The sequence below is a fragment of the Podarcis melisellensis genome (genome assembly GCF_964234715.1).
Source record: "Podarcis melisellensis genome assembly, chromosome: 2".
Classification (NCBI taxonomy): domain Eukaryota; kingdom Metazoa; phylum Chordata; class Lepidosauria; order Squamata; family Lacertidae; genus Podarcis; species Podarcis melisellensis.
Genome location: NC_138529.1, coordinates 23,961,616 through 23,972,926, shown reverse-complemented (window position 1 = coordinate 23,972,926; position 11,311 = coordinate 23,961,616). Strand labels below are relative to the sequence as shown.

Sequence of the window (11,311 nt, the reverse complement as noted above, 5' to 3'; positions counted from 1 at the left end):
TATATTCCATGCTGACCTAAGAGAGAATTTCAGAGCAATGGGAGGTATCTGAAAGTGAGACAACCTCTCCCTGTCTGCTGTACAGAAGGACAGGTCTTCTTACTTTCATGTAGCAACATTTAACAAAGTATGGGAGAGCTTTTTCTTACTTCTAGATATGGGTTGCTGATATTTTTATAGAAGTTATTGCATTTATGTATTTAAAATTTACGTATTATTTTTTTTATTCCTTAGCCCTACATTGTAAATCATCTAGAAGCTTCAACGATATAATAAAATATAATTACCACCACCACCGACTGACAAATGCTGGAAGATCAAATTTCTAACACCAAACACAAATGGCTAGGGGGAAACAAAACCCATACAGATGGCACTGCCAATTTAAAATAATGGCGATGTACATATATGAGAGAAATACACAGCATCTCAGACACTTGGACTTGATCCCTCCAGTTGAAGACATCCAGATTTTCCATCTGATCTTTGTCAGGATAACTTGGCCTTCAACTCAGCAGAGAATCAGAGTGATAAAAACCTGAAATAATCATTATCTGAAATGCTTTAGTAATGAATCCTCTGAGAGATATTTCTTCTCAAGGAGTGCACATAATAGTTAAGGCATAAAGGATTTTATAGAAACGTGGTTGTTCGTTTTTTGCTAGAAACAACTAACTAGACATATTTCAAGAGCTGACAATTTGATGAATGTCTTTTCTTTTCCTGAAACAAAGACCATTTGTCTACTTTACACAAGCTACTTTGGGTGCATTGAATGGTCTTCTTTATAAAACAATCCATAGCAGATTCTTGCTTCCCAACACCTGAGAGTTCAGAAGATTCTGCACCATCTTCAAAGAGCACCCTATGAACATGAAAATAACAAGTCATTCCACCAATGAGAAATACACGTCCACCTTGAACATGAGTGAACAGTGCCACTCCAGCCATCTGTCTGCTACATTTCAGCCTGTGGTCAGTCAGCAAATTCTCCCAAACCAGATTTGATGCTATAATGTTAGCCTGGATGTGGTAGTGACAGGGAGGCAATAATTAGCTTGAAGTTATAGTAGAAATGTTGTATAATAATGTCTGGGTGTTTTTCAATCCTAGTCCTACTCAGAGTAAACCCAGTGATGTTAACAGGCATTACTAACTTGGGTTCATTAACTTTAATGGGTCTGTTCTAAATAGGACTCAGTTAAATACCACCTCTTTGCTGCTCATCATGACATTACACTTTCATTTTGTAAGGGATCATGTTCAATGTCCAGTTCCTTTCATTAAATCGACAGATTATATTTATTAGACAAGAGCACCCCCATCCCCACAAAAACACACATGTAAGAGCAAGGAATTTTAAATTCAGCATAAATTAAACTTTATTTTTAAGGTGAATTTATGGTATCCATGGCCTAGCCAAAGCCACAGAAATACTGGAAATCTCCAAATCAGTGCCTGAGGTTGTGTGATATTTCCATGCTGATTTCCGAGATGTTATAAAGTTGAAAGATATACGATATACGGTATCTTTATCGTCATTGTCCCATACAGAACAATGAAATTGAAAATCTACATAAAACATTCAAAAACCCCTAAAAACTCTGGAACCCCATTTTAAAATACAATATACTACAGTGGTACCTCAGATTAAGTACTTAATTCGTTCCAGAGGTCCGTACTTAACCTGAAGCTGTTCTTAACCTGAAGCACCACTTTAGCTAATGGGGCCTCCTGCTGCTGCCGTGCCGCCAGAGCACAATTTCTGTTCTCATCCTGAAGCAAAGTTCTTAATCCGAGGTACTATTTCTGGGTTAGCGGAGTCTGTAGCCTGAAGCGTATGTAACCCAAGGTACCACTGTATAGACTCCTTATGCTGCATTTAGAACCAGAATTGCATTTGCGTAGAAACTGTTTCTCAGGCGGCTAGTCCTGGTCTTTATAACCCTATACCTTCTTCCAGAAGGCAGAAGCTGAAAGAGATCATTTCCGGGGTGTATACTATCCTGCACTATCTCTGCAGCTTTCTTATGGCACCTGACAGCATAGATTTGATCTAAGGTGGGAAGAGTCCACCCAATTATTCTCTCTGCAGTCTTTACAACCCAGGACAGCATTGTTTTTCCCCTGACCGTGCAGCTCCCAAACCACACACACAGACCATACGTTAATACACTCTCCACAGTACAATGGTAAAATGCCATCAACAGGTCCTTTGAGAGATTGTTTTTCCAGAGGATTCTCAGAAAATATAACTTCTGCTGTGCTCTCTTCATCAGGTCTTTGTTGTTTTCTCCCCAGGTTAGGTCATCTCTCCACTCCATTCCCAGAATGCATCCGAATGCTTGCGGAACTTGGTGAGCCCTCGTGTTTGCTCTTGCTGAATCTAAAAAATGAATCTAATACCTTTCTAGGAAGCAAATCTTGATGGTGCACACTCAAACTGAGTTCAACTTTGTTGTGATAGCATAAATCCCTATTTAGACTGGGTCGACTCAAACCGCAAAGGCAACACAAAGTGCTGATGTTTCCCCTTGCTTTATGGGAAGTATCCACACAAACCCACAGCTACGTCATGGCTATACTCCCATACTGGACACTGTTTGAAGCATATTTCCCTCATTTCTGCTGAGGGTTTAACTAATTAATGACAACTCCCGAGTCTGAATGCTTGGAATTCTTGGTTCAGCAGTGCACCTGAGAACAATGCAATAGGATAAGGCTTTCAAATCAGCTCTGGCCACTGAACTATGCATACATTAGGTACACACCTGGGATGGAGAAATGGTGGGCCTGCAAATGCTGTGGGGTTGCAGCCCCCATCACCCTAGACCATTAAACATGCCGGCCCTGGGTTGATGGATGTTGGGAGTCCGACAATTTCTGGAGGACCACAGGCTCCACCCTCTGATAAACACACCTACATTTGTAGGTATACTGCACTCCTCCACCCCTTTTCTGAAGGTGGAAGGATCACAGGAACAAGACAAATGAACATACTACTAGTGTCCCCTGGATGTATGAGACACTTAATCTCAGGGTCGTGGGTTCAAGCCCAAGTTGAGCATAAGATTCCTGCATTGCAGAAGAGGAGGAGGAGGAGGAGGAGGAGGAGGAGGAGGAGGAGGAGGAGGAGGAGGAGGAGGAGAAGAAGAAGAAGAAGAAGAAGAAGAAGAAGAAGAAGAAGAAGAAGAAGAAGAAGAAGAGTAGTAGTAGTAGTAGTAGTAGTAGTAGTTTGGAATTGATATCCCGGTTTATCACTACCCAAAGGAGTCTCAAAGCGGCTGGCATTCTCCTTTCCCTTCCTCCCCCACAACAAACACTCTGTGAGGTGAGTGGGGCTGAGAGACTTCAGAGAAGTGTGACTAGCCCAATGTCACCCAGCAGCTGCATGTGGAGGAGCGGAGACGCGAACCCGGTTCACCAGATTACGAGACTATCGCTCTTAACCTCTACACCACAGCATCGGACTTACGCAATCAAAAATGAAGGGTGAAAATGACCATGATGGCAAGGTCTGGATTTCATTGCTCAGTCATATATGGTGGTCACTTCTGTTGCAGCATGATCAGTGATTTTGATGTTGATGATGTTTCTTTTTAAAAAATAAGCAAAACAAAGGTATAGTGAAAGGTAATTATGCATGAATGCAGATTTAATTGAGCTTGGAAAATATAAGGCAGTTGTAATACTGAATGTGTTTTAGGATAAATTATCACTCTATGAAGTATTTGTGAGCCATAAATTTTGCCATGTTTAAAAAAAATCATACATAATTATGTCTTTCTGTCATGTGATGCTAAAAATTATTCTCTTTGGGCCAACATGCATGTTTAAAATACACAAACAATTGCAGTTATATATTAGAGGCTTGTATGTTAGAGGGTTTTTAAGCCCAGGTCTTTTAATATGGTTGAGGAACGTATGAGCAGGCAAGTGTTAAATTGCTTTTTTGAATAGCTAAATAAAAGCAGGAATACTGGCTCAAAATGCACTGGAACTGTGGTTTCCAAATGATCATCAAGTAATAAGCACCACACCTTTGGGGAGTCTCCAGTCTCCTTTCAATACACTCCAGTGATGCCAATTCTACAGTATGTTTCGATTCATATATTCCTGTTTTCTCTGTATGCCAATAAAGCTTGATTGATTTGATTAATTGCAGCCACTCCTTTAGGGCTCTTCGTTGTTCTTGCATTACAACACTTCATCTTCAAACAGGATTCTTAGTGACCTTCCACACAAAGATGTCGCATGAGAACAAGATAAAGAATTGCCCCATTAAAAATGGGTGATATGCAAAAGGTTAAAGGGTGGCAGCAGTTGTTTGTGTCATTGCTGCTGCTGCTTGCTTGTTTCACCTGTGGACTTGTTTCATCCTAATCCTTCCTAGCACTTGTCATGGCTGGAGAGAAAGTGGATGTGCAAGACTTCCTGCAGCAAATGCCACCTGCATTGAGATAAATATGGAAAACCTTTTGTTCTTAGGATTCCAATGTGCAACCTGCCAGTTCTGGGCTCCCAGGTCCATCCAGAACTGCAGTTCTGATGAATTTGTCATAGCCAGACAAAACTGAGAACTCAATAAATCCAGGGAGCTTCTTTAGAAGGAAAATGAGATGGAATGCTCTATGGAAAGAAGGAAAAAACCCAAGGTGATGAGATGAGAAAGCACTGGGGACTATAAACCTGCCTTAATTTAGAAACACATCTGTCTGTCATTTTATATACTTCAGATATTGTTTCTTCCCACCTTAAAGTGTCTATTGCCTGTGTTCCCATACAGCGGGGTATAAGCCACTAGAACATATGTTACAGCTTAGATCTGTCCAACCGTTCCCAGACCAGGTCCAGCTGAAATATTAATTAGGAAATGCAATCCTCCCTACAAGAAAAAAAAATTCTGGGATTTTATGGCCCAGCTTACAGGATGCCGGTGATGATTGAAACTGCATAGCCCCATATTTTTAAAGGCTTACTACCTATAGTAAGTGTATTTATTAACAGAGAGTGATTTTGCCAAATCGGGTGTCAACGACTTCCAGATTGCTGATGTCACAAGTCCTCATTCAGAGAGGGCAGATCATTGTTTTTTTCTTGCTTCATTTTCTTCCGTGAGTCACATTGTCAATCTACTTGGAAATCCTGAGCACACATTAAATCACCAATGGAAAAAGTGCAGGGACTTCAAGATGGCAATCTGGGAGGCAGAACTGAATTATATCCATGTAGTATCAGTGGGCTGAGGTCAAGGCACTGTCTCAAGATCTTCAAGTGCTGGAACAAAAACTCAACCAAGAATAGTGGCAGAAAATGTGCATTTTGCAAGAAGTGATCCAGCAAAAGACAATGGAGATTGCATACTGTCAGAAAATTCTTCCTGATGTTTAGTCAGAATCTCCTTGTTACTTGGATCCATTGAGTCCTACTCTCCGGAGCAGGAGAAAACAAGCTTGCTCCATCTTCCATGTGACAGCCTTTTAGATATTTGAAGATGGCTATCATATCTCTTCTCTTTTCCAGGCTAAGCACATCAAACTCCCTCAACCATCCTCATAAATCTTGTTTTCCACCATTTATCATCTTGCTCACCCTCCTCTAACCACATTCCAGCTTGTCCATAACCTTTTTAAATTGTGGCACCCAGAACTGGACAGAGTATTCCAGGTGTGGTCTGACCAGGGCAGAATAGAGTGGTACTATTACTTCCCTTGATCTGGACACTATAATACTATACTTCTGTTGATTACAGTGCAAAAACTTCCAGGTTATCAGTGTTTCCTGAAAACAATTAACACAGAAAGGAATGCTAAACTTCCACTAGATTTCCAGGACTGTCTTTCCCACAATGCAAAAAGATCACGTAAAACATGGAAATTATCAGTTAAGGAAACGTCAGGAAAACAGAATAAAGTGTTGTCCGAATGTAACCTAAGAGAGCTCAGAAAAGGATATTCCAAGCCTGGGTTTTGATTGATTGCTCTCGTTTGTTGGGAGTTACGTATATTATCTAGGGACGCAGGTGGCACTGTGGGTTAAACCACTGAGCCTAGGACTTGCCGATCAGAAGGTCGGCGGTTCGAATCCCCACAATGGGGTGAGCTCCCATTGCTCGGTCCCTGCTCCTGCCAACCTAGCAGTTCGAAAGCATGTCAAAGTGCAGGTAGATAAATAGGTACCGCTCCGGCGGGAAGGTAAATGGCGTTTCCGTGTGCTGCTCTGGTTCACCAGAAGTGGCTTAGTCATGCTGGCCACATGACCCGGAAGCTGTACGCCGGCTCCCTCGGCCAATAAAGCGAGATGAGTGCTACAACCCCCGAGTTGGCCACGACTGGACCTAATGGTCAGGGGTCCCTTTACCTTTACTTTTTACGTATATTATCTAATAGGTTTCATGAAATTATTTTGGTATATTGCAATATATCTTTTAGGAATGGTGGTAACAAGAAAAAGATTTTAGCTCAGAATACTGTGATTCAAAGCAAGCTTTCAAATCACTTCAGCCCTTCAGGAAAGAAGCATGCAAAGTGGGACAGCCCCACCCATCTTGAAACTCTTGCAGGGAATGAAGGAAACTAATATTGAGCAGGGCATTTTGGTATCACAGGATCAACAAGCAGTTTTAATTGATGACTACACCCATGATTTGGGCAATTTATCCCCAACTTACCAAGTGCAATTTTTAACTTCTGAAGGCAATAGGAAGCCTGATTGCAGATTTAGATATTCTTGCCCAGATTTAGATCTTCTGCTGCACTGTGTTTATTACAAGGGTGATTAACTGAAAAGAAATTACTGGACAAATTGGCAGCTTAAAAATTAGCACTTTCCCAATTTGACCTTGGGATATCAGACATTAGAATTAACAAGACTGTGCAAAGGGCTTTAGCTCAGATAATTTTTAACTGGTGGGTCCCCCCCACTGTTGAACAGTGGGTATCGCAAGAGAAGTGTAGCAGCAAAAAATCAAAAGCTGCAGAGGCTGGATCTCACATCATTTGACTGCAAGTAAGGACTTTCTTAGAAGTTCAGAGACTTCCTCACCTTGGGCCTGATGAAACAATTCCCTCAGACTTACCTGTGAAGACTAGGAGGGCAAAAGTAATTAACAAATGCCTAAATAACAATGGGAGTAAGCACCAGAAGCGGAAAAGCAAAAAGATCACAAAATATAAGAGAAGCATTAGTTCAAAGGGTAAAGTAGTAAGATTCATTTTTTACAATCTTTCTAGGTTGCTGGATAAAGATAATAAGGCTGTCAAGGTTAAGCCAAAAGCAAGGGAGATGGCATTAAGAATAAAAACTCCCTCTACTTCCAGGAAGACCTTAATGCACAGGATGCTCCATTAGCATCACGAGCTATCTTTCTCTTTCATCCTAAGGAAACACCAAATAGTCCTATATAATTATCCTAAACATAAAGGATGACCAAGCCAATTTGAGGGCAAGATACATTTGGCACATCCTTTGAAGCATACTAAGCTGGATTCTATTGCTGTGAGAATTTGTTTTATGAATGACCTGATACCAGAGCAACTATAATTTGTGCTCATTATAAGTACTGTCTAGCATGCAATATTAGGAGTGCTAGAATTCCTGAAACAAAACTGGCATTGGGATCAAACTGCACCCTATATTTGGCCCCATATCTCAGCATCTGACACAGGAAACAGCCGTGCCCAATAAAAACCAATGATTTATGGCAATTGGACACAAGTATGAAAGGGTCGAATTTAATGTTTTATCCAATGAGAGTCTTTTCCCCAGTTCATATCACCACAAACCAAGGAGTCTGGCCATGAGATAGGGAAGCATTCTTTGAGTCTAGAATGAAGCCTTGGCACTCTTGTTGGTCAAGGATCACCTCACCTCAGCCCACAAGGCTATGCTCAGTGCTATCTTTCCAGAGAAACTGATCATTCAGTTCTTCATCTGATTCTTTTCCATATGCCCCATCCAAGGGAACAGTGGACACATGAGAAGTGGCCTTTTCAGCGATGGCCCCATCTATGGAATGCACCTCTTAGGGAGATGTGTCTGACACCGTTTCTGTTTTAAGTGCCAAGCTAATACATTCCTGTTTACGCGGCTTTCAGTGAGTTCATGTTGCCTCTTATGGTGGTGTCCATCTTCCAGCAGGGATGCAGATGGCGCTGTGTTAGGGACTGGGCAGAGGAGCAATGGTGGAGACCGCTTCCCCAGCCTGACCCTTACAGAGAAGATGGAGACACTTCAGATTTACAGCAGGGGTTTGAGCAGGGGCAGAGGAAGGGGAGGCGCAGTGGGTGCAGGCAGCCCCGGGTGTCACCACTGAAGGGGGCGACAAAATGCCGGGTGGCACTCACTGCGGGACCTGCATCGCGCCCGAGCCACGCGTCTCTCCTGGGAGAAATGCGGTGGCTTGGGTGCGCGGAGGCTCCACGCTGCCCTATCGGTCCACCCGCTGCCTCCCCCCCAGCTGTAGGGCGGCTGAGTGGGAGGAGGCAGGCAGACACCGGAGGCCCAGTGGTGCGCCCTTCCCCAGACACCGAAGTGGCTTCCTCCGCTGCTGGGTTTGAGGGAGGTTACAGCTCAGAGGCAGATTGTCACAGCTAAAAATTGGCCGCGGTTTCTTTAATGCTAAGTCAGCGGCCTACAATGACTCATGCAACCTTTCACCAAATTATACCTGTATATATAGAGTGGTCAATGTTAGTGTTGGGTGTGGGTTGGTTGGATGGTAGAAAGCTGGTTGCGTTTGATATGTATAAAGCTGTTGGTTGTGGTTGGAGAAGGCGACTTTTAAGAATAAAAACAGCATTCTACTCTTTCTTAAGGACTCTTTCTGCCAACTAAGGTCTGAGGACTAAGCAAAGGGGTAAAAAGGAGGTCAGAACCTTTTCTTTTACAAACACTGACACAGATGAGGGGGGAAAGCTGGGAAATAATGGGAGAGGAAGAAGAAGGACCAGGGGAGAGACAGCTGATGGACTCAGTGTCTTTAGAAATCATTCCAGACCCCCCCCTCCCAGAATATGGTGGGCATTAAAAGTAGGAAAACAGAGAGCTCAAAGATGAAAGGTCCTTTCCAGCACCCGTAGCGATGACTCATGAGGAAGTAGGAGAGACGGAGGGGTGGGGTTTCACTGGGAGCAATGCCATTACTCCAAGAGGCTGCATTTCTAAGCCTCTCTCTCTGAATATTCAACAAAAGGCATTGCTAAGAACTTTCCTTGTCTTATCCATTCCTGGCAGCCTACCGTGGGGGGATCGGATCCCCTGACACAGGGGTCAGCCAACTTTTTCAGCAGGGGGCCGGTCCACTGTCCCTCAGACCTTGTGGGGGGCTGGACTATATTTTGCCAAAAAAAAAATATGAACGAATTCCTACACCCCACAAATAACCCAGAGATGCATTTTAAATAAAAGGGCACATTCCATTCATGTAAAAACACCAGGCAGGGCCCACAAATAACCCAGAGATGCATTTTAAATAAAAGGGCACATTCCATTCATGTAAAAACACCAGGCAGGGCCCACAAATAACCTAGAGATACATTTTAAATAAAAGGACACATTCTACTCATGTAAAAACACGCTGATTCCTGGACCATCCGCGGGCTGGATTTAGAAGGTGATTGGGTTGGATCCTGGGCCTTAGTTTGGCTACCCATGCTCTGACGCCTGACATGCTGTGGTCTGAACCAACGAGCCTCTTGGGCTTGCTGATCATAAGGTTGGCGGTTCAAATCCATACGACAGGGTGAGCTCCCGTTGCTCTGCTCTCCTGCCAACCTAACGGTTCAAAAGCATGCAACCAGAGTAAATAGGTACCGCAGCAGTAGGAAGGTAAATGACGTTTCTATGCGCTCTGGCTTCCGTCACCGTGTCCCGTTGCGCCAGACGCAGTTTAGTCATGCTGGCCACATGACCCAGAAAGCTGTCTGTGGACAAACGCCGGCCCCCTCGGCCTGAAAAGCGAGATAAGCGCCGCACCCCAAAGTCGCTTTTGAGTGGACTCAGGGGTCCTTTACCTTTACCATCTTTCATTGGAGTGCATAGGACTTGGTCGTTATTCATCTATGGTTGGATGAGTGCTTTCTATATCTTGCATTGTTAGCATTTCAAAACTTCCTTCTGGTTTTATATTGCTTCTATATGCTGTATTTTATTTTTGTCAAATCATTTGTGACGCTTCTTACTGTAAAAAGAGACTGGTAAATGAAATTAATATTAGTAATAGCAGCAGCAGCTATGTGAGGGGTAAACTATAGTTCCCAGGATTCTCCAGGTAAAGCAAAGTGCTTTAAATGTATGGTGAGAATGTGACCTTACTTCATTGACAACTTTCCCCTCCATTTCCTATTAAAAGAACGAAAACAAGATGTGTTTGACCAAGAACCTCTGGCAATATTCAGAGAAAAGGAGCCCTAAAATAATTAAGAGGCTGAAAGGAAGGGTTGTGATTTGTTTTTGTTTCTTTTAATGGAGGAAACAGTTATGCTATATCATGGTCTACATCTGAAAATAGGAAATCAGCAAGTAGGGTGGCATGAGAAAACAGAAGGTTGCAACAAATATCCCTTGGTTCAGCAAGCAAGAGGGGAAATCAGGGCAGTTGAACAAGCCACAGAGCTACCCCTTTTCTTTCAGTTCCAAAGAGTAATCATTAAGTTTACTCTTAATGCTACTGGTTAATGTTACTGGTTTACAAACTTCTAGGATATTCAACCCAGTGGGGAGAGCCGGGAATAATGTGAATGCCCAGTGCACTTAAAATGCAGTGCTTGTAAGTTCGGTTCCATGCATGGCCAAATATGCTGGTGTCGATAACAGGATCTCGTTGCATGCATGGGTTCCAAGTGCTCCTCCTTATTCAGATTTTGCCAGTATTTGAACAATGGCATGCTCATCTCTTTTTCGTATCGGCAGCAAAAAGAACTCCTGAGCAGAAGAAAGCAGGCGCAAGAAATCACAGGACATCTACATTGCTCAAAAAGCTATTCTAAAGCACCTAAGTAAATTTAGGTCCTTTAAAAGTGGGTTAGGCACTTTGAAATCAAAGATACATTGGAACTACAATGACTTGACGCTCCACAAAACCTACTAGAATGGCTGAATCGCACAAAATTAACCCCAGTTGTGTCTGCATACTGAGCACACCTAGAACCAATCCCATACCCAAAATAGCCTGCTGTGATAACTCCTTAATTTCTTTCAACTTCTACTTTGTTGATCAAGGGATAGTGGAAGCTGAGACCAACTAGGATGAGCCTCTGGAAAACTGAAAGCCATCACCTTGCCTTTGAATCCATCCAGATAAGTGGTTGCA

At 42.8% G+C, this 11,311-nt stretch overlaps 1 long non-coding RNA gene across 1 annotated transcript in view; it reads left to right on the top strand.

Annotated features, from left to right (window-relative positions):
• Positions 1-1,871: 1,871 nt before the first annotated feature.
• The window catches only part of LOC309363609, a 37,791-nt gene continuing 28,351 nt past the window's right edge, over positions 1,872-11,311 (top strand). Inside the window, exon 1 of the long non-coding RNA XR_014165470.1 lies at positions 1,872-2,357. This is a non-coding gene — a long non-coding RNA (uncharacterized lncRNA). The remainder of the gene's footprint in view (positions 2,358-11,311) is intronic.